Source organism: Dasypus novemcinctus, chromosome 21, assembly GCF_030445035.2.
Source record: "Dasypus novemcinctus isolate mDasNov1 chromosome 21, mDasNov1.1.hap2, whole genome shotgun sequence".
In the NCBI taxonomy this organism is placed as follows: domain Eukaryota; kingdom Metazoa; phylum Chordata; class Mammalia; order Cingulata; family Dasypodidae; genus Dasypus; species Dasypus novemcinctus.
In genome coordinates, this window is record NC_080693.1 from 14,972,553 (window position 1) to 14,997,898 (window position 25,346).

Sequence of the window (25,346 nt, forward strand, 5' to 3'; positions counted from 1 at the left end):
CATATGCCTCATAGGTGTGCCCCGGGTGAACCTCCTCCTGTGCATTCCATCTCTGATACCCCACGCCAGTGATCCTCCCCTGCCACAGTTGTAAACCTTCAATGATACAAAATGTCTTTAAAATTGAAGCCAACAAAATAACTGAATACAATTAATAGGAAAATGATAGTTTTAAAAATAGCAAATGGTTGAAATAAAAAAATAGAAAATTAAAACTTTTTTTGACATTATGTCTTTCATCACTGTAAGATCTGTTGTCTTGTATGTACAGTGACCTTTTTTTCCATTTATTCCCCCAGTGTCTTATTTTTTTCATTTTGTCTTCAAAGAAACTTTAGGTCACAGAAAAGTCACAACCAGAATATAGGTGATTCCCTATACCCAACATCCTCCCCTTTCCCCCCTTTCCCCTATTAATAACATACATTTTACATGTGGATGGTACATTTGTTACAATTGATGTACAGATATTGAAACATAACCACGGTTGGTGATTTGCATTACAGTTTATATTTTTGGACCACACACTTTTACAGATTTTGATGAAGTTAGCATGGTCTGTATCCATCTTTGCAAGGTCAGGTAGAACACTTCCAGCCCCCCACCCCCAAATGCCCGTGCTCCCTCTGTTCCCTCCGCCCCCCCCACCCCCCGCGGACCCACCACGACCACCCAGCTTCACTCCTTGAAGAACAAGACTCGCAGTTACTTGCGACAACATTGAGGGTGTGACATGCTGGCCTGTCCTCCCCTGTCAGGCTCTGCCTGTGCTCTGGGAGACTCCTGCCCCTCTATTTGAGATCACAGCAGAACACCCCAGCATGGGAGTGCACCCTGGGATGACTGTAAAGCAAATTCCAGACTCCATGTCATGGAAAAATCCTTCAGTACGATGTAGCTCTAACAGGTGCGGACTCTTCAGAACCCTGCTTTTAAGGGAAGACTGGCCTCCAGCCCTCCTAATTTTGATTTTCATATGTCCTCTGGCTGAAGCGGGTTTTTAAAAAATTGAATAGTGAAGACTTGATTTAGGTTTTAAATTTGATTATCAGTTCTATTAGGACAAAACAATGAGAATTTTGCTGCTTTGTGTTTTTATTGCAGTAAAATACACATGCCCTAAAACTCACCTTTTTAGAGTGTGGAGTTGAGTGGTGTTTGTAGTGCATTCCCGCTCCCTTGCCTCTGTCTAGTTCTGGAAGACTTTCATCACCTCAAAAGGGGACCCCATCCCCATGAAGCAGTGTCTCCCCGCCCCTGGCCACCAGGCATCTGCTCTCTGTCCCTGTGAACCTTTCACATCTGTGGACTCAGTGGCCTGGCTTCTCAATGTGATGTCTTCAGGGCTCATCCATGTTTGTTGCGCTTCCCAGAGCTTCCTTTTTATGGCTGAAGAATATTTGTCATGTGGATGCACCACATTTTGTTTATCCCGGTGATGGGCACTCGGCCTCTTCCTGCCCTCGGGCCACTGTGAAGAGTTGCTGTTTCAACTTCGCTCATCATTGCCTAGTTTGAAACGTGGCCCTGCAGTACCTGGATCAAAAAGGAAAGGTTGTGCGTGAGGGGCAGGGGTGCGTGTATAGGGCCCTGCAGGAGATGCGTGCGGCAGTGAGCTGGGAGGCAGGCGTGCAGGTCCCCCAGAAGCCGGAGACACTGGCTGTCTGAAGTAAGAGGGAAGTTCTCGCGGAAGGCAGAAATCACCTCTCCTTCGGGCCTTTGGCTGGTGATGTGAGCCGTCTCTCCCTGTCGAAGGCAGTCTGCTCAGTCGACTGTCGGGGTAACCAGCCTTCGAGGCCATCAGTTCCCCGATAAAGTCTAAGGAATGTCCTTGCTTGACAGCCTGGTGCTCGCCTGACCACATAGCTGGGCACCGTCACCTGGCTGAGTTGACACATGACCTAACCATGTTTTGTTTTTTAACATTTTATTGTGGTAAAAAATATATAACACAAAGTTTGCTATTTTAGCCATTTTCAAGTGTACAGTTAAGTGGCACTAATTACGTTCACAGTGTTGTGCAACCATCACCGACAGTGAGTTTCTCTCGAATCTGTTTATTTCAACCAAGACATTTTGAAAGAACTTGCTGAGGTCTAATATATATATGAAAGTACACATGTAGTGTGTGCAGTGTATCACGTATGTACACATCCTGGATCGAGGGCCAGAGGTCCTTGGGATGGTTTCCCTCCTGTTTGCTGGCCTTGAGACTTGAGCAGTCTGTTAGTCTATCCTAGGGCAGACTGCTGGCGCCCTGAGGGTGGGAGTGGCCTTTGTTTTTTCTGTTTTCCCTACTGCCTGGGTCGGGTCAGACCCTCACTTTTCATTATAGTCTGTGGGTTTCTCTAAGCCAGTGATTCTCAACTTCGTGTGTTAATCACTTGGGGGTTGTGTTGGTTTTATTTAAAGGTGCCAGTGCTTGGCCTTGGGCCCCTTCTCTCTGAGCTGCCCTGGGATGAGGCCTGAGCATAAATATGTTTCCAAAGCTTCCCAGAGGTTTGGTTGGGTGTGTGACAGGGCAGGACGCACCGCTCAAGAGTCTGGAGGCTGTCAGAAGGATTGCCCCTGTGCACAGCTGAGCAGAGTCTGGGAGACAGATGGAGTGGATGCAATCCCCAGGTGTTGGTTCCTTTGAGGGCTAAAGAGACCCACGGGTTCTATGGTCATGGCAGATGGGGTTCACTGCCATGTCAGTTCGCCCTTCTTTGGAGCTGGTGTTTCTGTGTGATGGAGCTGGACTCAGATGGGATCTCTTTTCATAAGACTTTCATCCTACTTTACTGGAATTGTAGTTGGTGTTGGGGTTTAAGATATATTTAGGGGATTTGAATCTCTGGACTGACAATAGGATAGCCAGGCCCTGAGTATCAACAGACTCCAGCTCCTACAATCTGATTTATTGGACTCACCTCACTCAGCTAAGATGGAGTTGAAGAAGGACAACCACCACACCATGGAGCCTAGAGTGCCTACAACTGAAAGCAGGATTGCATCCAGTATCTATGTGGAATCTGAGCCTCCTCCTGACATAGAGGTACAACAGACACAACCAATCCAAGGCCCACAGAGAAAAGGTGGCATTGGAATGGGAAAAGTAGACATGGTGGCTGATGGATATGGGGAATGGCAGGAAGAGATGAGATGTGGAGGCACCTTTGGGACTTGGAGTTGCCCTGGATGGTGCTTCAGGGGCAATCACCAGACATTGTAAATCCTCCCAGGGCCCACTGGGTGGACTGTGGGAGAGTATGGGCTATGATGTGGACCATTGACCATGAGGTGCAGAGGTGCCCAGAGATGTACTTACCAAATGCAATGGATGTGTCATGATGAAGGGAGTGAGTGTTGCTGGGGGGGAGTGGTGGGGTGGGGGTGGTGGGGTTGAATGGGACCTCATATAATTTTTTTTTAATGTAATATTTTTACAAAATCAATAAAAAATTAAAAAAAAAAAAAAAAAGGAAGCACCGCTTTAGGCCTCTTTGTGTCTTTTTAGCACAAGGGAAGGGTTGGTCAAGGGGAAGGCTGGTGTCTGGGTGGGGAGCTGACCTGAACCAGGACAGAGTACCGCAGCTCAGCCAGCGGCCGCCCCACAGCAGAGCTCCGGAGCGCCCTTCTCCCTGGCTGGATGCACATGAGCCTCCGCCCCGTGGCGGCCGGCGAGGAGAAGCTGGAGATTGCCCGGAAGGCCTCGGGCCTGCCTGGTGGTGGTGCGGCTTTTAGCAAGGTCTTCTGGGCCTTCGAGGGCCCCAGCCCCATAAGTTTTTAAAAAATTAATTTCTTCCCTCCCCTCACTGTTTTTGTGCCTGCTGTCTGCTTTCTGTGTCTAGTAAACGTGAGTACTTCTGTGGCTGCTTGTCTTCTCTGTAGGCAGCACCGGGAACCGACCCTGGGACCTTCTGGAGTGGGAGAGAGGCGATTACTCTCTTGTGCCACCTCAGCTTCCTGGTCTCCCGCGCCTCTTACTGTCTCTCCTCAGTGTCTCTTTTTGTTGCATCATCTTCCTGCACCAGCTCTCCGCGCAGGTCAGCACTCCGCGCAGGCCAGCACTCCGCGCAGGCCAGCACGCCATGCGGGTCTGCACGCCACGTAGGCCAGCCCGCCATGCGGGTCAGCACTCCGCGTGGGCCAGCACGCCATGCGGGTCAGCACTCCGCGCGGGCCAGCATGCCATGCGGGTCAGCACTCCATTTGGGCCAGCACGCCATGCGGGTCTGCACGCCACGTAGGCCAGCCCGCCATGCGGGTCAGCACTCCTGCGCAGGCCAGCCCGCCATGTGAGTCAGCACTCCACGCAGGCCAGCCCGCCATGTGGGTCAGCACTCCTGCGCAGGCCAGCCCGCCATGTGGGTCAGCACTCCTTCGCAGGCCAGCCCGCCATGTGGGTCAGCACTCCTGCGCAGGCCAGCCCGCCATGTGGGTCAGCACTCCTGCGCAGGCCAGCCCGCCATGTGGGTCAGCACTCCTGCGCAGGCCAGCATGCATGTGGGTCTGCACGCCACGCAGGCCAGCTCACCTTCATCAGGAGGCCCCAGGAATTGAACCCTGGACCTCCCATATGGTAGATGGGAGCCCCGTCGCTTGAACCACATCTGCTTCCCCGTGGGACTTAATTTATGCATTAATTCATTTGCATTTGGAATGTAATCATAGAGAAGGCCAGTTTATAAAGAGAAAATGTGAAATGTGGTCTTTGCCACTATCTGATCCCTCTTGCACTTCAGAAAAGGGGAAAAAAATCCCACTTTTTCCCTGCTTTAAAAAGAAACAAGAAATGATGAGAGGGAGCACCCTTGAAATAAGAGTATATTTTATTAGTAGGAAAGAAATATAAATAAATATGTTTTTTTAAAGATATATTTTATTTATTTCTTTCCCTTCCTCCCCCCAGTTGTCTGTTCTCTGTGTCTATTTGCTGTGTGACCTTTGTCCGCTTCTGTTGTCAGCGGCACAGGAATCTGTGTGTCATCTTGTTGTGTCAGCTCTCCGTGTGTGTGGTGCCATTCCTGGGCAGGCTGCACTTTCTTGCTGGGCGGCTCTCCATACGGGGCGCACTCCTTGCACGTGGGGTTCCCCTACACGGGGGACACCCCTGCGTGGCACGGCACTCCTTGAGCGCATCAGCACTGCGCATGGGCCAGCTCCACACGGGTCAAGGAGGCCCGGGGTTTGAACCGCGGACCTCCCATGTGATAGGCGGATGCCCTAACCACTGGGCCCAGTGCGCTTCCCGAAATATTTCTTTAAACAAGCAAAACCACATCTCTTCCTATCCCCCAGGCCTTTTTCATTTATTCTTTTGCCTTTGAACAACAGTCCTGCTAACTTTTTTTCTTCTCCACTATTTGAAAAATCAGCATTTTCCAAAGACTGTGCGAAAGTCAGCTTTACCCAAAAAGCCTACATGCAGCCTAGTATTTCCAGGCTGATTGTCCAGGCTGACATCTCACGGGGAAGGTTTAGGATGCCTGTTTTCAAGACCATCAGAGAAAATTTGTAATGTCTGTGTAGAAAGGACCGACCTTGACCTGCAGTCTGACCACCTGTGGCCTCTGTTAACATCTCGTAGGTTTCCCCTGAGGTTTCTGTGTTTGCACGTACACAGGGTCCTTGCGGCCTGGTGCTGGCTGTGGTCAGAGTCCCCTTGTGGTGTGTCTTCTGTTCCGGGGCACTCTTGCCCCCCGTCCCGCCCCCTCTGCTCGACATGGGGCCCGCAGCTGCCCAGAGGCTCTGGCTGGAGGGGAGAGCGGCGGGGAGGGGCTGTGCTGGAAGGACAGGGCTTGCTGTCAGCTGGGGAGGGCAAGGCGGAGGGGTGGCCCTTGGTGCTGAGACAGGGAGCCTGGGTGGGCGGGGCACCATCGGGCGGGGAGGACGAGGGCCTCAGTTTCCCCAGCCGTCGCGGTGCCCAGGCCGCCGTGACAAATGCCGGGCGAGGGTTTGGCTTAAACAGTGGGTTTCTTTGACTGGGGCTGTGAGGCCAGGAGAAGGCCAGAGTTGCGTCGGCAGCAAGGAAGGCTGTGCCTCCGCTCGGAAGACGGGCGTTCCGGGCTGCGCTGGCCGTCCGTGGCCCGTGGCTCCTGTGGCACGGCAGGCACACGGCGGCGGCTCCTCTGGTCCCCTCCGGTTTCAGGTTCCATGACTTCCAGCGTCTGGCCCGGTGGCTTCTCTCTGTGACTCTGCCGGTAAAGGGCTCCAGGAATGGGGTTCAAGCCCAGCCTGCCGCGGGGACCACAGCGTCACCCAAGCCACACCCTGCGATCACGTGTCCAGCCGGCCGCACCCACACTAGCGAGGGCACCTCCGAAGCGCCTGTTTACACATGGGTCCCCCCGCGGGGCCGGTTAGGCCTGAGCACGCCTTTCGAGGGGGACACGCCTCGATCCCCAGCACCATCTGTGAGGTATATGGGCGAGCAGGACCAGGGCGTCACGGGGTCCCCCTGCTGCACCTCACGGCCTTGCAGTCCTCGGGGAGAGTGGCACCGAGGCGGGCAGCTGCCCGCTGTTTCCGAGCGGGTCTTTGCTGTTTGGAGAGGTCTGGCTGGGCTGGGTCGACGCGGACCGGTTGGTGATGGGTGTCAGCGCAGCTCTGCACCCGGTTTACCGCCACGGCTCGGCGGGGTCTCTAGAACGCAGAGGAGGCCAGTTCCTTAGCAGACGTGCCCGTGGGAGGCCCACCAGCCCGCTCCGGTCCCACCTGAGAGCTGGTGCAGGCCGAGGTCAGCCGGGCCCAGCGCCGCCCACCATGCCGGCCGGCGGTTTCCTCCGAGGAGCCCTCGGCGTCGACTCTGCCGTGGACAGTCGGCTGGTGCATCGGGCCGCCTCCCCCCATCTCCCTGCTGGCTGCTCATGGACCAAACGCAGTGAACGGACGCCATCTCCCCTTGGGCTGCGGGCCCCGGCAGGGTGCTGGCACTGCTGGGGGCCCCTGGCCAGGGAGCCTGGCACCTGCCACGTGGGCATGCGCACGGTGTGCTTCGTTAGGCGACCGGCGGGTGGAGGGTCAAGAAACCCCTTGAGGGAAACGGACTTTGGCCCAGTGGTTAGGGCGTCCGTCTACCATATGGGAGGTCGGCGGTTCAAACCCCGGCCTCCTTGACCCGTGTGGAGCTGGCCATGTGCAGTGCTGATGCGCGCAAGGAGTGCCGTGCCACGCAAGGGTGTCCCCCGCGTGGGGGAGCCCCACGCGCAAGGAGTGCGCCCGTGAGGAAAGCCACCCAGCGTGAAAAGAAAGAGCAGCCTGCCCAGGAATGGCGCCGCCCACACTTCCCGTGCCGCTGACAACAACAGAAGCGGACAAAGAAACAAGACGCAGCAAACAGACACCAAGAACAGACAAAGGGGGGGGGGTAAGGAATTAAATAAATAAATAAATCTTTAAAAAAAAAAAAAAAAAAAGAAACCCCTTGAATTTAAACTGGACTGTCTCTGTGAAGAAGTTTCCCCCCACTGGAAAAAATCAGTTTAAAACTTGGAAATGGCAGACAAACCTGGGCCTCCTTCAAAGAAAAGATTCTGTAGCACAAGCACTTGGAAGTTAGAGTGCCTTGTTTGCGCTGCCTTCTGAGGCCCCGGGCAGTCAGCATCTGGGAGCGTGTCAGCCTGAGGTCTCTCTCTTCCCTCGGCGATGTGGGAAACGGGGTCTTGCGCTGCGCGCGCCAAGCCCACACCACACCGTGTCCATTGGGCGTCCTTTGAGCACGGCGCGTTCCGGAGTGAGATTCCCAGGCAAGGCTCGCCCTCCTTGCAGCTTTCACTTTCCCCCGTCCACTTTCCTGGCCGCTGATTGGACTTCTTGGTCACTTGTCTCCTGCGTCCACCTGCATCCACCGTGCGGGGCTCAGAAGCCAGAGGCCAGGCCTGAGCGTCGGGTGCGGCGCCATGCCCGGAGGCATTTGGACTGTCCCCAACCTGCCGTTTCATGGCATTCCCACGAGTCACCCTGTGTGCCCGTCCCGCAGAGCGGAGGGGCGTTGCTGGGTCCAGGGATGCACAGGTGGTCTGATAGCTTCTGCGCTGTTGGTCCACGCCAGGGGTGTCACGCTCCTGGGCTCCCGAGAGCAGTGTGTGAGCGTGTCCCTGTTCCCGCTCCCTGCCAGCAGAAGGTGGAGTCAGGTGTTTGGATTTTGGCCAGTCTGACCGATGTAAATAGTATCTCAATTTAGTTTAGTTTTTTTTCTGGGGGTCCTGATGGTTTGGAGCTGTGTGTACCCCAGAAAGACATCATGTGCTTAATGTAGTCCACTCCTGTGGGTGTGGCCCAGTGGTGAGTGGGACCTTTTGACGGGTGGCTGCAGTTAGGGTGTGGCCCACCCCCGCGGAGGGGTCTAATCCAATTACTGGATTTCTTTATAAGAGAGTGATCTTCAGTCAAAGGGGGAGAGAGCCGCAGAGCGAGCCGCTGGGAAGCTGGTCTCCCCAGAACCTGGAAGCGGAGGGAGAGTCCGGAAGAGGCCGCCACGTGCACAGCCACGTGGCAGGCTAAGGTCGCCGCGGCCTCAGGGAGAAAGCAGGGCCTTGGTGGTGGCTCGATTTGGATTTCCTCCTCCTCTCAAAACCAAAGCAAGTACATTCCACGGTTTAAGCCCATCCACGGCGTGGTATTTGCTTGAGCAGCCAGGCAAACTAAACAGGAGGGTACCAGATTACCTTCGTGAAGGAGTGGTACGAATGAGAGACGTGGTGGGTGTCGATCCAGCCCACAGAGCCGGCGGAGCTCGGCCCCGCTGGCTGCTGCAGAGCGCGGAGCCCGCAGCCCCGGCTGGGCCCTCCTCCCGGCCGGCTCCCAGCTCGGCTCGCCAGAGCGCACTGCTCAGCCGGGTGCGGGCGCCCGCCGCCCAGGTGGCACAGCTGCCCGGGTCCTGTGCGCCTCGCCAGCTCGTTAGGTAGTGAGCTCTGATGGAGCACAAAGGGAGGGGCATTTTTGTCATCGGCCGGGTTTCACAGCTCCAGGAGTGACCAATGCCCCCGTGTTTCCTCGGGGTCGCGCACGTTCCCGCACGCAGCCCGTGCTCCCGGTCGGCAGGTGCCGGTCTCTCGACATCCTGGAGGAAGACCTGCCGCTCGTTGCCTCAGTGGCTTCCCAGGTCCCTTGGCCTGTTCCCTGCCCTTGTGAGGCCGCTGCAGGGGACAGTTGGCAGAGCTTCCGAAGCCTGGCCATCAGGTTGCAGTGGCGAATCTGGACAGGCGCTCCAGGCCGACCTGGTGGCCCACGGCGCCTCCCAGGCCTGGTTGTCGTGTGGCATTGCGACGGGGACGCAGTCGTCATGGTGGGCAGCTCTCAGGAGGGCAGCCCGGGGGCGAGCACGGGTTCCGCGCAAGCACTGCTGAAGCGGGAAACTGCGGCAGTCTCCGTGATGACACTTTGAAATTTTTTTTTTTAAGATTTACTTTATTTATTCCCCCCCCCCCGCCCCGCTGTCTGTGTACATTCACTGTGTGTTCTTCTGTGTCCGCCTGCATTCTCAGTGGCCCCAGGAATCTGTGACTCTTGTTGCGTCATCTTGCTGTGTCAGCTCTCCGTGTGGGCGGTGCCATTCCTGGGCAGGCTGCACTTTCTTTCGTGCTGGGCGGCTCTCCTTACGGGGCGCACTCCTTGCGTGTGGGGCTCCCCTACGCGGGGACACCCCTGCGTGGCAGGGCACTCCTTGTGCGCATCAGCACCGTGCACGGGCCAGCTGCACACGGGTCAAGGAGGCCCGGGGTTTGAACCGCGGACCTCCCATGTGGTAGTTGGACTCTCTGTCCGTTGATCCAAGTCCACTTCCCTGTTGCCCTCAATTTAGTTTTAGTTGTAATCATGGTTTCATATGTTTAAGGACCATTTATATTGTGAACAGTTCTGAAACCCTTATTCTCATGGGGTGTTGGTTGATGTTACGTTTTTTTTCCCCCCCTCTCAATTTCTAGGAGCTCTTTATGTTTTGGGAAGGTTATTTCGTTGCGTTATGAGCTGCAAATAGTTTTCAGACTAGCGATTGTTTCTGTTCTGCCCAGATTCTTTGAAGTGACTCTGCTCCTCCCGCCCCACCGGCCCCAGTTTCCTGGTGTTTAAAGGCTGTGGCGATGACGCTGCGACGGTGCCGTCCACACTGGACATAAGCACAGCCTCGGCTTCCTTCCAGGGTCTTAAGTTGGTTGGCACAGACCAGCGAGAGCAAACGGAGTGCAGGTGTGGGAGTCCCTGTCAGGACGGGCGCGAGGCCGCGGCACAGCAGCCCTGACACGGCGCAGCCTTGTTTCTCACGCACACGCGTGTCCAGCGCGTGGGGCGTGGGCCTCACTCCCAGCGAGGTCGTGGACCCCGGCCGGTGGAGGCACTGCCCGTTGTAATGAGCAGCTTTATTGATGTGTGATTTACATATTATACAGAACGTCCATTAAAATGCATAATTCGTGTTTTCTTAGTATATTTGCAGTTGTGCAATATATAATCTTAATTTAGAACATTTTCGTAACCCCCCCCAAAAAACCTTGTACCCATCAGCAGTCCCTCCCACCCCCCACCTTAGCCAACCTCTAATTTATTTTCTCTGTAGATTTGCTTATTCTGGACATTTTCTATCAGTGGACTCCTACTGTATGTGCTTTTTTTTTCTTGAACACTTTCGTGGATATGTGACTAATAGACCACAGCAGCCACGAGAGTGGACCAGTCCGTGGTTTTTAGTATGTTTACAGAGCCGTCGCCCATAGCGTACCCTCGCTTTAGAATACCGCCTCCATCCCCCCCACCAGATACACCCCACGCCTCTAGCAGCCACCCCCGTCCCACCCCCCCCCACCCGGCTTTCTGGTTGGTGGGTTTCCTGTTGCAGACGTTTCTTATGATTGGAATCATACATTATTCATCCAAATCAAGCAGTGTGCCCAGACAGAAGCCTGGCTTATTTTATAGTGTGCTGCCCTCAGCACTCATCCGCGTTGGCGCGTTCGTCAGGACGGCGTTCCTTCCTACGGCCGCGTTGTCTGGATAGACCGCCTTTGGTGTCTCCAGCCATCTGCTGGCTTGCTGGCTCCTGTGCACACGCGTGTGCAAGTATGAGTCCCTGCTTTCAGCTCTCTTTTTCTTATGTCCCTGGGAGTGGGACTGCCAGGCCCTGTCCCAGGTTCCTCGCTGAAGGCCTGCGCTGGGCCCAGGCCTCGTTACCTGCGTGGAGGCTGGAGGCAGAGGCTGGCCTCCTTGACTGTGCTGAAGGCCGAGGCCAGAGCTCAGCCAGAGCTCAGCCATCCCTCATCCCTCGGGGCCAGGGCACAGCAACTCTCTAGGGTGGCCCCCTGGCTGCCGGAAGAGCCAGAAGGTCTGCAGGCTGCCACTGGCCCCTCTGCTGGCAGCTGCCTCTTGATGGTTATTGTTTCAAACAAAGCAGGACAATGGTAATGTAAACATCTTTTGAACAAAAGCGTTTGGCCCATGGAGATAAAACCCAGAGGAAAAATAACCTTAATTTCCTTTTGGTTTTTGTTTCTGACGTTTGACAGTATGCTTCTAATCTTTTAAGAATTAAAAACAACTGTGAAAACGTCTCTAGGATGCAAATTGCCGTTTGTTTTGCTTGTTAAATTTAGTGTGAAATAGACTAATCCCCCTTCCGGGTTTTTGCTCTGGAGGGGGACAGCCAAGGGTGGGGTATGCACAGGTCGGGTCAGAAGCAGGCGGGGTCAGCGAGGGACCCTGTGCCCCAGGAGGGAGCAGCTCTCCGGCCCACCGCCAGAGCCACCACTTCCGGGTTAAGCGGGAGGAAGTGGGGATGCCTGAAGGTGATGGGAAAGCGGTGGGAGCAGCGCGGCTCCTCTCTGCTCTGCCGGTGCTGGTATTTTTAGACTGTGAGAGCATTTGGGGGCCCTTGATTGGGGTGTTCTGTGAGGGTGTAGGAGGATCAGAGAGACAAGAGAGTACAAGAGAAAGAAAGAGAAAGGGAGCAAGAGAGAGCAAGCAGGAGAAAGAGGGAAGGAACAAGAAAAGAGCGAGTGAGGGGAGCCGGAAAGAGCTAGAGTGAGGGAGAGGGGAGCTAGAGAGAGGGAGAGGGAAGTTAGAGAGAGCTAGATAGAAAGAGGGAGAGGGGAGCTAGAAAGAGGGAGAGGGGAGCTAGAGAGAGGGAGAGGGGAGCTAGAGAGAGGGTGAGAAGGGAACTAGAGAGAGCTAGAGAGAGGGAGAGGGGAGCTAGAAAGAGTTAGAACGAGGGTGAGAGGGGAGCTAGAGAGAGCTAGAGAGAGGGAGAGGGGAGCTAGAGAGAGCTAGAGAGAGGGTGAGAGGGGAGCTGGGAAGCTAGAGAGAGCTAGAGAGAGGGTGAGAGGGGAGCTAGAGAGAGGGAGAGGGAAGCTAGAGAGAGCTAGAACGAGGGTGAGAGAGGAGCTAGAGAGAGCTAGAACGAGGGTGAGAGGGGAGCTAGAGAGAGCTAGAGAGAGGGTGAGAGGGGAGCTAGAGAGAGGGAGAGGGAAGCTAGAGAGAGCTAGAACGAGGGTGAGAGAGGAGCTAGAGAGAGCTAGAACGAGGGTGAGAGGGGAGCTAGAGAGAGCTAGAACGAGGGTGAGAGGGGAGCTAGAGAGGGAAGAGAGCAAGCCCGGGGAGCCAGGGAGAGGGAGGGAAAGGCAGCGGGTGGGAGCCCAGAGAGCGAGCTAGCATGCGAGCGCTGGCAGGTGGGCGCCCTGGCGCCCTGTGGGAGTCATTCATTAATTGCAGATGTGTGCCAGGCGCCGTGCCAGGCCTGCCGTGCGGCCCTGAGGAGACAGTCGGGGCCTCTGTCCCCGGAGCCTGCAGGCAGAGGCGCTGGAAGGAGGGGGAGGGGAGCCGGAAGCCGGGAAGCCGGGCCCTGCGCCCTGACGCAGCAGGTGCGGCCGGGGCCCTGGGTGCGTGGGGCGCGGGAGGGGGTGGGCCAGCGTGCTCTCTGCACAGGGGCGGTGGCCGCCACGCAGATGAGCGCTGATGGAGAGGCCTGCCACGGCGCCCGGAAGGCAGGTGCCGGGGACTCCTCCGCCTGGCCTCCTGTCCTGCTGGCTCCCGCCCGCCTCCTGCCTCGGCTGCTTCCCTGCCTCGGCTGCTTCCCGTCCCTGTCCCTGTCCCCTCCTGCCCCTCTGCCTTGGCGGGTGGCCCCCGCCCCCTCTGCCTTGGCAGGTGGTCCCTGGCCTCCTCGCCCCCGTTCTCTGTGCTCCTCTCTACCCTTCCCCGCACTGCTTCCCCCTCCGCCCCCACGGCTGCCACCTGCACCCTAGCCACTTGGTCTGAACTAGAACCAGCTGCGCAGCCCTGCAACCTGCAGCCGCCCTCCTGCCTCGCCGGTGGTGCCCGGCCCCCGGCCCCTCCTTCCGTGCCCCCCTCCTGTCTGCCAGTTCCCTGGCCCCTCCTTCCGTGCCCCCCTCCTGTCTGCCCGTTCCCTGGCCCCTCCTTCCGTGCCCCCCTCTTGTCCGCCCAGTCCCCGGCCCCTCCTTCCGTGCCCCCTCCTGTCCGCCCGTCTCCAGCCCCTTCCGTGCCCCCCTCCTGTCCGCCCGTCCCCTGGCCCCCCCTTCCGTGCCCCCCTCCTGTCCGCCCGGCCCCGGGCCCCTCCTTCCGTGCCCCCCTCCTGTCCGCCCGACCCCTGGCCCCTCCTTCCGTGTCCCCCTCCTGTCCGCCCGTCTCCAGCCCCTCCTTCCGTGCCCCCCTCCTGTCTGCCCGTCCCGGCCCCTCCTTCCGTGCCCCCCTCCTGTCTGCCCGTCCCGGCCCCTCCTTCCGTGCTCCCCTCCTGTCCGTGTCCTCCTCCCGCCGCCTCCCTCGCCCCCAGCCTCTCAACTCCAGAGCTGCTTGATGAGGATTTCAGAAATGCCCTTCTGAGAACGTCACTCCCCCGCCCCCAAACAAAACCAAACCCAACCTCAGTGGCTTTGCCTCCAGCACCGTTTCCCAAAATAACCCCAAGTGGCACTGAGATGAACGCTGCTAGTTTCATGGTTATTTATCTTACAAACGCCACAGCATCCTGGCAGTTCCTCAGAACGCTCAGCATGGAGCTCCCCTGCACCCCAGCAGCCCCACGCCTGGGTGTGTCCCCGGGAGAGCTGGCCATGCAGGCCCGCGGGACGCCTCTGCACACACTTCCCAGCCGTGTGGCTCACAGCAGCCAAAAACGGGAACGGCGCCACGCCCTTTGTGGATGGCTGGGTGGCGGGAACGCAGGCTCCCGTCGTGGAATACTACTCAGCTGTAGGAAGGAGGGAGGCCGTGACCCGCGACCCCACGGAGGACCCTGGGCAGCGTCGTGCTGAGTGAGGAACCAGACCTGCAGGCGGCGCGCTGCAGATGCCATTCAGAGCAGATGGCGCAGCAGGCGCTCCACGGCGACGGCAGACGCTGTGCGTGCCCGGCCTGGCGCGGCTCATGGGCTGGGGTTTCTTCTTTCCCTTTTTTTTAACTTTTTAATTTTTTCAAGCTTACCAACTTAAAAATATTACAAACCCCATAAAGAAGATGCCAACATAGCCCCTCTCCCCCCAGATACCCATATCCACCAATTTAACATATTGTCCCAGCATTCCGTGTGTTCATCCATCCATTTATCAGTCCCTTTCTCAGCACTTGAGCGTGGGTTGGATGCGTCATGTTCTTTGAACACGTGACACTTCCATGTTCATTTCCTTAACAGGAATATTCACATGTGTAACCACATTCAGTGCCTCACCGAGTTCAGGAAATTTACCGTTGACGTAAAGCGTACATTCTCTGTCCCAAGCTTTTCACATGTCCCCATATGGCCTTTCCTCCTCCCTTATTAGATCCCATCCAGGAGCGTGTATTGCTTTTTTTTTTTTTTTTTAGATTAGGTACCAGGGGCTAGGGATTGAACCCCAGGTTCAATGTGGGAAGCCAGCACTCAACCACTGAGCCACAGCAGCTTTCCTGAGTTGGTTTTGGTTTTGTTTGTTTTGCTTGTTGTTTATTTTTTTCAGGAGGCACCAGGAACCAAACCCTGGGCCTCCCGTGTGGGAAGCAGGCGCTCAACTGCTCAAGCCACATCCACTCCCCATGTATTGCATTTAGTTGTCTTGGTCTATTTGGTTGCCCCTTTCTGTTGTTAAATTATGGGAACATTTATAGCATAAACTTTCCCATCTCAGCCACCCCCAAGCATACCATTCAGGGGGGCTAATCACATTCACAATTTTACGATACCCCCCCCCTTCCATTACTAAACTTTCCCATCTGGGGTTTCATTTTGGGATGATGAAAATGTTCTGGACCTAGATAGCCGGCGATGGTTGCACACTATTGTAAATATGCTGAATACCACTTTAACATGGTCAGTCTTTAACAGTAGGTGAGCTGTATCTCAATAAAAACAAAACAAAAAGCAAAGGAAAAATGTCATAGCAATAATACCCGATTTCCTATATATTACTAACGTGGGTACTTGAGTTTAAAAGTAAGTTGAGGGAAACGGACTTTGGCCCAGCGGTTAGGGCATCCGTCTACCATATGGGAGGTCCGCGGTTCAAACCCCGGGCCTCCTTGATCCGTGTGGAGCTGGCCATGCGCAGTGCTGATGCGCGCAAGGAGTGCCGTTCCACGCAAGGGTGTCCCCCGCGTGGGGGAGCCCCATGCGCAAGGAGTGCACCCATAAGGAGAGCCGCCCAGCGTGAAAAGAAAGTGCAGCCTGCCCAGGAATGGCGCCGCCCACACTTCCCGTGCCGCTGACGACAACAGAAGCGGACAAAGAAACAAGACGCAGCAAATAGACACCAAGAACAGACAACCAGGGGGGGGGGGGGAAATTAAATAAATAAATAAATCTTTAAAAAAAAAAAAAAGTAAGTTGATTTCACTGAAAATAGTGAGCAAACGACAGTTTAGCTTTAGTGAGGATGAAACCTGATAGTTACTGAGACGTGCCCTGGCACGCAGTGCTGCACGAGCCTTGGCCTTCGTTGTTATTTGGAGGAGATGGTGGGATTCTTGACGGGAGTGACCACAGCCCGAGCCGCTGTGGCCTCCCAGAGAAGCCGGGCTCCTCTGCGCCAGGGCGGGCCGCCTCAGCCTGCCGCTGCTGCTGCCAGACTGCAAGCGCCGTTGCTGTCGCTGCGCTGCTGCCCCTGGGGCCTCCCTCCCCCGCACACTTGCTGACGCCCCGTTGCCCCCCAGCCCCCCCCCATCATAATTTGCGAGCCACCTGAGCACCCGACTGGGAGTCTGGTTTTAGGAATCTGTCACTGTCACTGCTCTACCTGCAGCCTCCACCTGAAGACACGTCTGTGCTGCCCCCACCCCTGGGCGTGGCGGCGCTGGCCTCGTTGACACACGGTGAGTGCGCAGGAAAGGTCTTTGTCAAATCCAGCATCAACTAGGTAAAGTGATGTTATCAGAGAGAAACGCCAACACGTTTCTAAAACGTCATGTCTGAACAATTACGTACCCTGTGACTGGGCAGTATCCGTCCCAGGGACACCGTGAGACAGGTGCAGGCAGGCACAGCCAGGAGATGACCCGGAGGCATTGACAGGAGCCCGGGGCGGGGCGGGGAAGGGGTAAATCGTCAAACAGCAGCGGAATCAAGGATCATTTAGCAACAACGCGGCAACGCGGACGCATCCCAGAAACGGGAGGAGTGACAAAAGCATGTTGTAGACCATGTTATTTCACTTTACATACATGTATGATAAGGTTGTTTTCTTGTTTAGAAGTCAAGGGACTAAGTAAGCATTAATTCCCGATTTCCCCACCCCTGCCTCTGGTAACCCGTATTCTGATTTATGACTGAATTTGCATATTCCAATTATCTCAGGAGTGAGATCATGCAATATTTGTCCATTTGAATCTGGCTTATTTCACACAAACACAGAGTGTGCTCTGATGTAAACTGTGAACTGTAGTTAGTAACGTAACTATATCGGTTCACCGGTATAACAGACGTACCCTGCGAGTGCAAAGTGCTAATAACGGGGCATACTGGGTGTGTGTGGAAGCTGTGCTCTGTGCATGGTTTTCCTGTAAAAGAACGAAAGTCAAAGGACTGAAGCCAAACCCCTGAGCAGGAGGCCTGGGCCCACCCAGTTGTAGCTGGGCCTGGGGGCAGCCGGCCATGGAATTTATTTTGTCCATGTGCTTTGTTGTTTTGCACTTAATCTCTTACAGCTACCAAATATTACGTAATAAAACATTTAAGAAAACAGGAGGAAAGACAAATTAGGCTGGCTTCCTCTTTCCTTGGGAAGAATCTGACATTTAAGAGTTAGGAGGGAACATTCCTTCCTAATGTATCCAGTCAGTGTTGCAGAATAAATAAAACACTGGGACTCTCTCCAGCAGAGGCGGAAGGAGGGAAATAACATTTTTCTTCTGTACCGAGACAGGGAGTTTGCCTTTCAGGCCCCGAGAGGCCGTGTTCTCCTTGAGTGGTGTTTCAGGTGGCCATGGCCTGTCCGGGGAGTGCCCCCGGCCCCCGAGGCACTCACGGCTGGCGGCGCTGATGGTCGAGAAGGCACCCGACAACCAGAGAGGCAGCGTTCTTGGGATGTGAGTTCCGAAGAACCAAAAAAAGTCTTGTTTTGCACGTCAGGATCCTGTTTCGCGTTTCGACCCTGACTGTTGGATTGTGTCCACGGTAGCTCCTCCCTGCTGCCCAGGTAGAGCTGTCTCCAAAGCACGTCCAAGCCCCTCCGCTCTCGCTCGCTGCGCCGGACAGAGTTGTCCCTGCTCGGTCCCATCCTGGTCCTGGTCACCGCGCGACGGGCCCCTGCGTTGACACATGTGCTCGCACCACCCGGGAGAGCGAGCGCTCCGTCCTGCGGCCTCCAGTGCCCGGAGCCGGCGCGGTGTGGGCTGGGGGCACAGGGCTCCTCCGGCACCTTCCCTGCTGCGTGCGGGCCTCAGGAGCCTCTGCAGGTCCCGCAGGGCAGGCTCGGCCACTCTTCGGGCTTTGATCCTTGGCTTTGTCTAAAGCAAGGCAGAGTAAGAAGAGGTTCTAGAGGACAGGGCCCCCGCAGCAGGGTCAGCGCTCAGTCCCGGTCCTGCCTCCTGGCAGCGCAGCCTGGGCAGGCCCCCGGTGTCCTCTGTAAAATGGGGGTCCTGATACCACCCCACCCCCCCACCCCCCACCCCCGCTTGTCGTGCAGACCGAAGGTGTTGCACTCACACACTCACACAGTGCCTGGGGCTGGAGGGGCAGGGCTGGCTGCTCCGAGAGCCCCCCTCCGAGTCCTCCACCAGTGGGGGAGGCAGCGCCTCTGGGGCGCCGGCCGCACGGGAGAGGCGCGGGTGGGCTGGGGGACGACGCCTGCCGGCCGCGTGGGGCGCTCATGGGCAGTGCCATCACCAGCCGGCATGAGATTTGCACCCAGTGGGTCTGTCCGCGCGGCTTCCCCTCCCCGCTGCTCCCGAACTGCAGCGCAGGGAACTGTTCAAACCTTCACCGCATTCCCAGCGTGCAGCCTCCCCAGGGAGCTCGGGTTTGCCGATTGCAGGGTCTCCTGAGCCGCCTCCTGGAATACATCTCTGAATGTTTATGTAAGTGTGTGTGTATCCTGTCGGTTTTCTTTCTCTGCTGAACCCTAAGTGATACTGTTTTTGGTGCTGAAAGTGAAATGCTACTATGACAAAGACCGAAAAATGGGGAAACGGCTCTGGAATTGGGTAATTGGCTGGAAGAATTGTGAGGTGCTTGGTAGGAAAAACCTGGATTATGTGGTAGAAAGACGGATGTTAAAGGTACTCGCGAGGAGGCTTTGGAAGGAAACAACGAACGTGTTCCTGGGAATGGGAAGAAAGGTGACCCTTGTTATAAAGTGGCAGAGAGCTGGGGAAAATTGGCCAGTGGAACTTGTAAGCGAGGACCTTGGTGTTTAGTCACATGGGGGTGCAGCCTGGCCTCCCTTGGGCGGGGGTGGTAAAATGTGAGGGAAGGGAAGGAGCTGGGAAAATCATACACACGGGGCAGCCGTCGAGAGGCGGACTCTGGAACAGCTTGTCCACTGGCCTCCGACCACCCAGCTGAAAGGAAGGGTGGGGTCCCTGTTGTCTGTTGTTTGTCGTCGCTGCTCAGGCCTGGCTGGCTTTGTCCCCGAGTCCAGGCCAGAAGAGATGCAGAGCGGTTCATGTGCAGAGGCTGCCTCGTGCCGTCCCTGTGCCACCCTGTGCCACCCCCATTCCTGCTGCCCCTGTGCTACCTCATGCCATCCCCATACCCCTCCTGCCGTGCCTGTGCCACCTCGTGCCTCCCTCTGCCACCTCGTTGTGTTTCTGTGCTACCTTGTGCCACCTCCTGCTGTTTACGTGCCAGCACCTGCAGCAGTCGGAGGGGATGAGACCACCCTCCCTGAGCCTCCCGTGAGGGTCTGCCTTGTTTCTCTGCTGCCTCTGGGAAGAGGCGGCCGTGCCCCCCGGGCACCACTGGGCTGAGAGCAGAGCTTTCTCTGGCTGCGCTCTTGCCCTTGGACAGGAGCGGGAGGTGCCCGCTCTACCTGCCAGGTTCTCCTTGGCCGGCACCCTGAGCTCCTTTGGGAAGAGCAATGAGTCATTGTGCTTGAAACACAAAGCCGGCCCCTGTCGAGGGCCCTGCAGCCCAGCCCCCCTATTTCCCCCCAGCACTTAGCACCACCCCAAGAAACCAGGCAGGTCTAAATTAAGCATGAAAGCCTGGGAATTCTGAATTTTCCCATGCAGCTCTGCATTTTTCCCTCAAATGTCTCAGGCTGGACAACTGTGCTGATCAAGTTGTCCCCCACAGCTCGGCCGCCCGCGTCCAATACAGAGGAGCCGCGCCCCAGGGCCGCCTGCCCTGCGCCCGAAGGCCGAGGGAGGCCCTGTGCTTCCGCCCTCCGGCAAGCCACAGCAGCTCTGCTGGGGGCTGCTCAGATGCCTGGGGTCCCTGCCCCCTCAGACCTCGGGGGAGTGACCCACTGAGTGCCAGGAGGCCTTGGAGCGGATCGCCCGGCCTACCCGCCTGTTGGGCTGCAGGGCCCCGGGTGGCGGCTCGCCTGGCGCCCCAGCACGCTGGGATGGCAGAGCTGAAAGCTCCAGCCCTCGTGCCCCCCTCCGGTTTCTGCCCTCCCTGCCACGCGGCGTCGTTTTCACTGTGGCCCGGGCTCTTTAAAAATGCCGCCCGGGCTTCGGTCCTTGGCAAAACCGCGGAGGTGTAAAAGGCTGGGTGGCTCTTGATGGTGTCCGTGTTCCCTTTGTGTGGTTGTCAGCGTGTGCCCCTCAGGCCGTGAGCCGGGCTCGGCCGGGCACCTTCGGCCTGTGGGTCAGGGGAGGAGCAGCCCCGGGCCCGGCCGGGAGCCACGCGGGGGCCTGCCAGGAAGGCCCGTGCGCTCCACGTGGCCTTTTAAAACCCAGCGCGTTTCCCCATCCCTGTCACCCGCACCCACAGCTGCGCTTCCCAGATCCTAAGCGGTTAGGACGTGGTAAGGAAAGACGAACCCCCTTGCGTGCGTCTTCTCTGATGGGTTTCTGCTTTTAGAAAGCTCCAGGGCATGAGGTCAGCGGAGGCCGCCGCGCAGTCTGAGCTCCTTGCTGGCTCCGCCGGCACAGGGCGAGGAGCTGCCCGCATCCTCCCCCAGGGCCGTGCGTGCCTGGGCCCCCGCCGGACGCTTCCCTCCGCAGAAGGCAGGCGCTGGGGACGGTAGCTGTGTTGTTGTCATCTGCGAGTCTAGTGTAAATGTTTACGTTCCCTTTAACTTCTTCAAATACCTGCGCGCAGTTCCACGTCTTTAAGCCCACTTTCTGAGTAGTGGTGCAGCGTTTACATTTCTCCACCAAGGACTTGCTGGAACACAGATGCCCAAGTCCGGGTGACAGAGGGGACATTTCTTTTCTGGCTAAGTCTCACCGTGTTTCTGGCAGGAGTTAAAGAACGGATTCTTCTTTCCCTGTGCTTGTCCCCCCCGCAGGAGCAAACCAGTCTTCAAACGGCTGCCGGTCGGGCCGGGCCAGTGGTTGCGGCCTTTCTCGTCAGGCCGAGGAGATCCCCGTTAGGGGACCGCGGGCTACTGTCCCTCGGCCCCAGCCGGAGGAGGGTGGCGATCCCGCGCACAGGGGGCGAAGGCCCGCGTCGCCCGATGGCAGCACTCGTGCGGGGCTGGTCCTGCGCGTCCTGCCTTCGAGGTGCCCACGACCGCCGGGGCTAGCTCAGGACGCGGCCTTCCTGCGGCTCCGCCCTTCCCGGATCTCCGGGCGTGCTCTCCTGGGGGTTCCGGCACGTGGGATGGGGGGGGGGGTGACCCCTTCCCACGGCGCACTCGTCCTCGGCCACCAGCGGCGACGAGCGCCAGGTGGTCCACGCGACGGCGCTCATGGCTCATGATGGTATCGTCCCATCCGTCTCGACGGACTCTGGCCGGACCTGTCTGGACGGGGGACCGGGGCAGTTGCCGCCCTGCGCAGGAGCTGCTCTCGATTCCTGCTGGTGGTGGCGGGAAAGCCGGTCCCCGAGCCTCTTGAGAGATCGGGGCAGCCCCCGGCAGGTGGAGGCTGACCCTCGGTGCCTGGGCGGCCTGTCTCGGGCCCTCCCGGGGGCGGGGCGGGCCACTGGGCACCACCATGTCCAGCCGAGCCGTCCGGGTCCGGAAGCAGTCCCACACCCGGCCCGCCCGCCCTCCCTTCAGGCTGCCGTGGCGGGTGGTTTTGCTCTTCGACGGCTGCGGCTCTGAGCAGCTCCTGCCGAACGGCGGGTCACCGGAGTGCCGACTGGGTGGGTGGGCGCGTGGAGGAGGGGGGCGCGTCCCCGCGGGGGTGAGTGCCGGCGCACGGCCAGTGGCACAGGGCAGGGCCGGGGAGGCATCCCGTGGCCCCGTCCTCCTGGCCGCCGAGCCTGAGGCCGGATGGCGCCCTGAGGCCGAGGGTCCACCCCGAGTCCCGGGTGGCGCAGGGCCGGGCCCACCGAGGGCGAGGCGTGAGGACAGCGGGCTCCGCTTCCGGGGTGGGAGAGAGCGTTCTTCGGCAGAGTGCTGGGGACCCAGCCGTGGGTAGCGAGCTCCCGTTCACACTGCAGGGGCCTGGCCTTTCGTGGGTCCCCCGGCTCTCAGAGGGCGGCAGGAGGTCTGCTCGTCACGGTGGCCGTCCCCAGGCCTCCTATGTGATGCGCCGGCATTTCCTCCCCCCCGGGCGCGGCCAGCCGTGGTGACCGCAGGGCGGGTCCGAACCCCGGCTCTTGCTGCGGTGAAGGGGTGACGAGCGCCGTTTTAGAGTGAGGCTCTGAGGCCGAGGCTGCGGCGCGTGGGGAGGGGCCTTGAGGGGCGAGGACGGCTGTCCTGGCCCCTGATCCACGGGCACAAGCAGACGCCTTGGGGGCCGGCCCCACCCCGCCCTGCTCTGGGGGACGCGTGGAGTGATGGGTTTGCCTTGAATGACAGATCCCACTTAAAGCCCGTTTGCTGTCTCCATTCAAAAACACTTGGAGCTGTAACGGAATTGTGCGAACTCACGAACTTCACTGACAGCCTACTGTAAGGTAGTTCCCAGTGATACCTGGTGCTCGAAGGTGTTTCTAAAGGAATTTCTTTTTTTTTTTTTTATTGACTTTGTAATAATATTACATTAAAAATATATATATGAGGTCCCATTCAACCCCACCCCCCCACCCCTAAAGGAATTTCTAATCACCGTTGTCTGAATAGCATTCATCCCTTCAGTCGTCCCTGTCTGGTTTTTTTAATTTAAAGATTTATTTTTTTTATTACCCCCCCTTGTTGTTCACGCTCGCTGTCTGCTCTGTGTGTCCATTTGCTGTGTGTTCTTCCGTGTCTGCTTGTCTTGTCTTCTCGTCTGTCTCTTTAGGAGGCACCGGGAACGGACCCTGGCGCCCCCAGTGTGGGAGATGCGCTCAGTTGCTGGAGCCACCTCAGCGCCCTGGTCTGCTGCGTCTCTCACTGTCTCTCCTCCGCGTCTCCCTTTGTTGTGTCACCTTGCTGCGCCAGCTGTCTGAGGCGCGGCCGCCAGCTCTCCACTGCATGGGCCAGCTCGCCTTCACCAGGAGGCCCTGGGAATCAGACCCGGGGCCTCTTCCGTGGCAGACGGGAGCCCACTTGAGCCACATCTGCTTGCCCCCGTCTGTTTTTTTTTAGAGGTACTGGGGAGTGGACCTGGGGCTTGTCCATGTGAAGCACACGCTCAGCCTTAGAGCTGCACCTGCTCTGGCCCCATCTGGTTTTGATTCTCCCCCCTCCCCATCTTAACCATGGCTAGCCTGGAGATCCCAATAAATGGTTGGATGTTTATGACTTGACCACATGGCCTCAGGTTGAGTGAAGAGCCCCCAAGATGCTAAACGATCCTCTTTTGGTTGCTTTTGCATGCACATTAGTTGAGATTCAGCAAGCTGGAAAGGGATGAAAACTGGCAAATTAATGAAGGATATTTTGAACAGTGGCACATGCAAACTAGTCAAAACAGTAATAGGTCAAGACAAAACTCAGGTTCTAGCAGTAGCACAGGATGTGCCTCGGTGGGTGGGCTGGGGAACTTGCTGCCAGGAGAGGAGCAGTTGATGAGTTTTATGGTGCAATCCTGAGATTGCCCTGGAGGTGGACAGGTTTTAAAAGGGAAAAGGGGATGGGAGGTTCCATAGACAAATGAGACCAAGCCTGGGGGAGCTCGTGGGTCTTCAGCCGTCCTGTTGCCCTGCGACCTGGCCTGGGCCTCCTCGTGGCCAGCTCTCCTGGTCCATCAGAAGCCTTAGGGCGGCCTGTGACAGCTGGCCCTGCAAAGGTGTTTTCATGGAGCCCTCTCTCCCATTAGCGGATCCTGCCCCCAGGTTGCACCCTTCCCACAGTGCCGAAGCAGTAAGAAAATAGCAGGCAGCCACCTGTGTCAAGGCCTTTTTTCCCCCATTCTGACAACAAACAAATATTTTGTTAGCCTTTCCCTTCTTCCTGAGGCCTAAATATTCGAAAGAGACCATCAGCAGCTGGCTTTGCAAGTCGGGCAGCCCCTGCTGTGCTCAGCAGCCCCGTCCCTCGTCCCTCGGTAGCTTGGAGGGCCGCTCCCAGCCTTGGCTCCCAGCAGTCCCTGCCTTTTCTTAGCCACCGCAGGCCCAGGAGGCTCGGGGGGTGCCCTGGCTGGCCTTCCAGCCACCAGCCTTTCCCCGGCAGGATGTGGCCCAGCAGGAGGCCCCCGGCCATTCCGGAAGCCACCAGGGCTAGAGGGGCAACAGAGCCCAGGGACACCATTTCTCCTCCCAGAAATTGTTTTTTTAAAATAGTTGTCAACCACTCTAAGCTTCTTTACCAGGACATTTGCTCTTGTGCGCACTTGAAGCTGCTTCGTGACCTGGCGGAAGGGGACCGAGGCCTCTTCCGTGGCCAGCGCCCACTCTGCCACACCCTAGCTCCTCTGAGAAGTGAGCCATGGTCCCTGCCGCGCACGCCCCTGGGCCGAAGCGCCCGGAGAACGTGGGGCCCCTGGCATTCGATCCAGCCGAGCGTCACTGCTGATTTTGACAAGCCTTTGCTCTTTCAGCAGAGAAATGCTAACTAGAAACCAAAGTATTGTTTGTGCGTCAGCCAGGGCCGCGCCAGCTCTGCCGGCAGTGAATGTGGCATTGTGAATGGAAAGCCTCATTGAGTCAAATGTGCAGGTCACCCTGAAAACAGTTCTCCTCCTCGGGCCTTGGACAAGCTTTAGGGGCTTGACGAGCTGGCCTCGGGGCTGACGCAGAGCTGTGAGCTCCAGACCGGCAGCTCCCGACGTGCCGCAGCGGGGAGTGGGGGGCAGAGGGCCATGCGGCCCAGAGCAGGGACGTCGTGGCACCAGGCGGGGATTTTGTGAGCCACCCCTGTCTTACCTGCACGGTCACGTGCGATCCCTTAGGCTTTTTCTCCAGCTCCTGGCACGTTTTTATTTGTTAAAAAATTTTTCCAATGTGCCCTTTTTTGGTCCAAGGCTTTCCTGGAAAATGGGAGCTCTGCGTTCTTCCTCGGGCAGGGTGAGGGCCACCGAGGAGCAGGGGCAGCTTCTGTCTCCAGGCCCCTGGGGCCGAGGTGGGGGCTGCGTGGGGAGGGGGCCCGGGGCGCAGGCTCTGGGGCTGCAGGTGCGAATCCAGTCCCAGCTGTGTGACCTTCGCCAGTGGGGGCCAGGGGAGGCCTGTGTTTCCCTCCAGGCAGGGCCGGGCGCGGACCCCAGCTGCCCTCGCTGCCCTCTTGGTGGCCCGCTGGGCCCCAACGTCCTCATTTTATAAACAAGGAGTAGCCTGCGCGGCGGCTCCCCTTTGCTGTGCCTTTCTCCTGACAGGTTCTGCCCAGCTCTGCAGACAGTGCTGAGGGAGAACCCCTCCACAGCCCCGGTGGCCAGCCAAGCTGGGCGTCCCGGCTTTGAATCCCCCAGTGCCCCTGTCCCCCCTAGGCGGTGGCCGCCTTGAGGTCAGGGGCCCTTTTTTTGATTTGTTCCAT

The 25,346-nt window shown here is 57.6% G+C and overlaps 1 protein-coding gene across 3 annotated transcripts in view; it reads left to right on the forward strand.

Annotated features, from left to right (window-relative positions):
* Positions 1-25,346, forward strand: part of EPN2 (epsin 2) — a 76,145-nt gene that overhangs the window by 12,257 nt on the left and 38,542 nt on the right. The window lies entirely within an intron of this gene.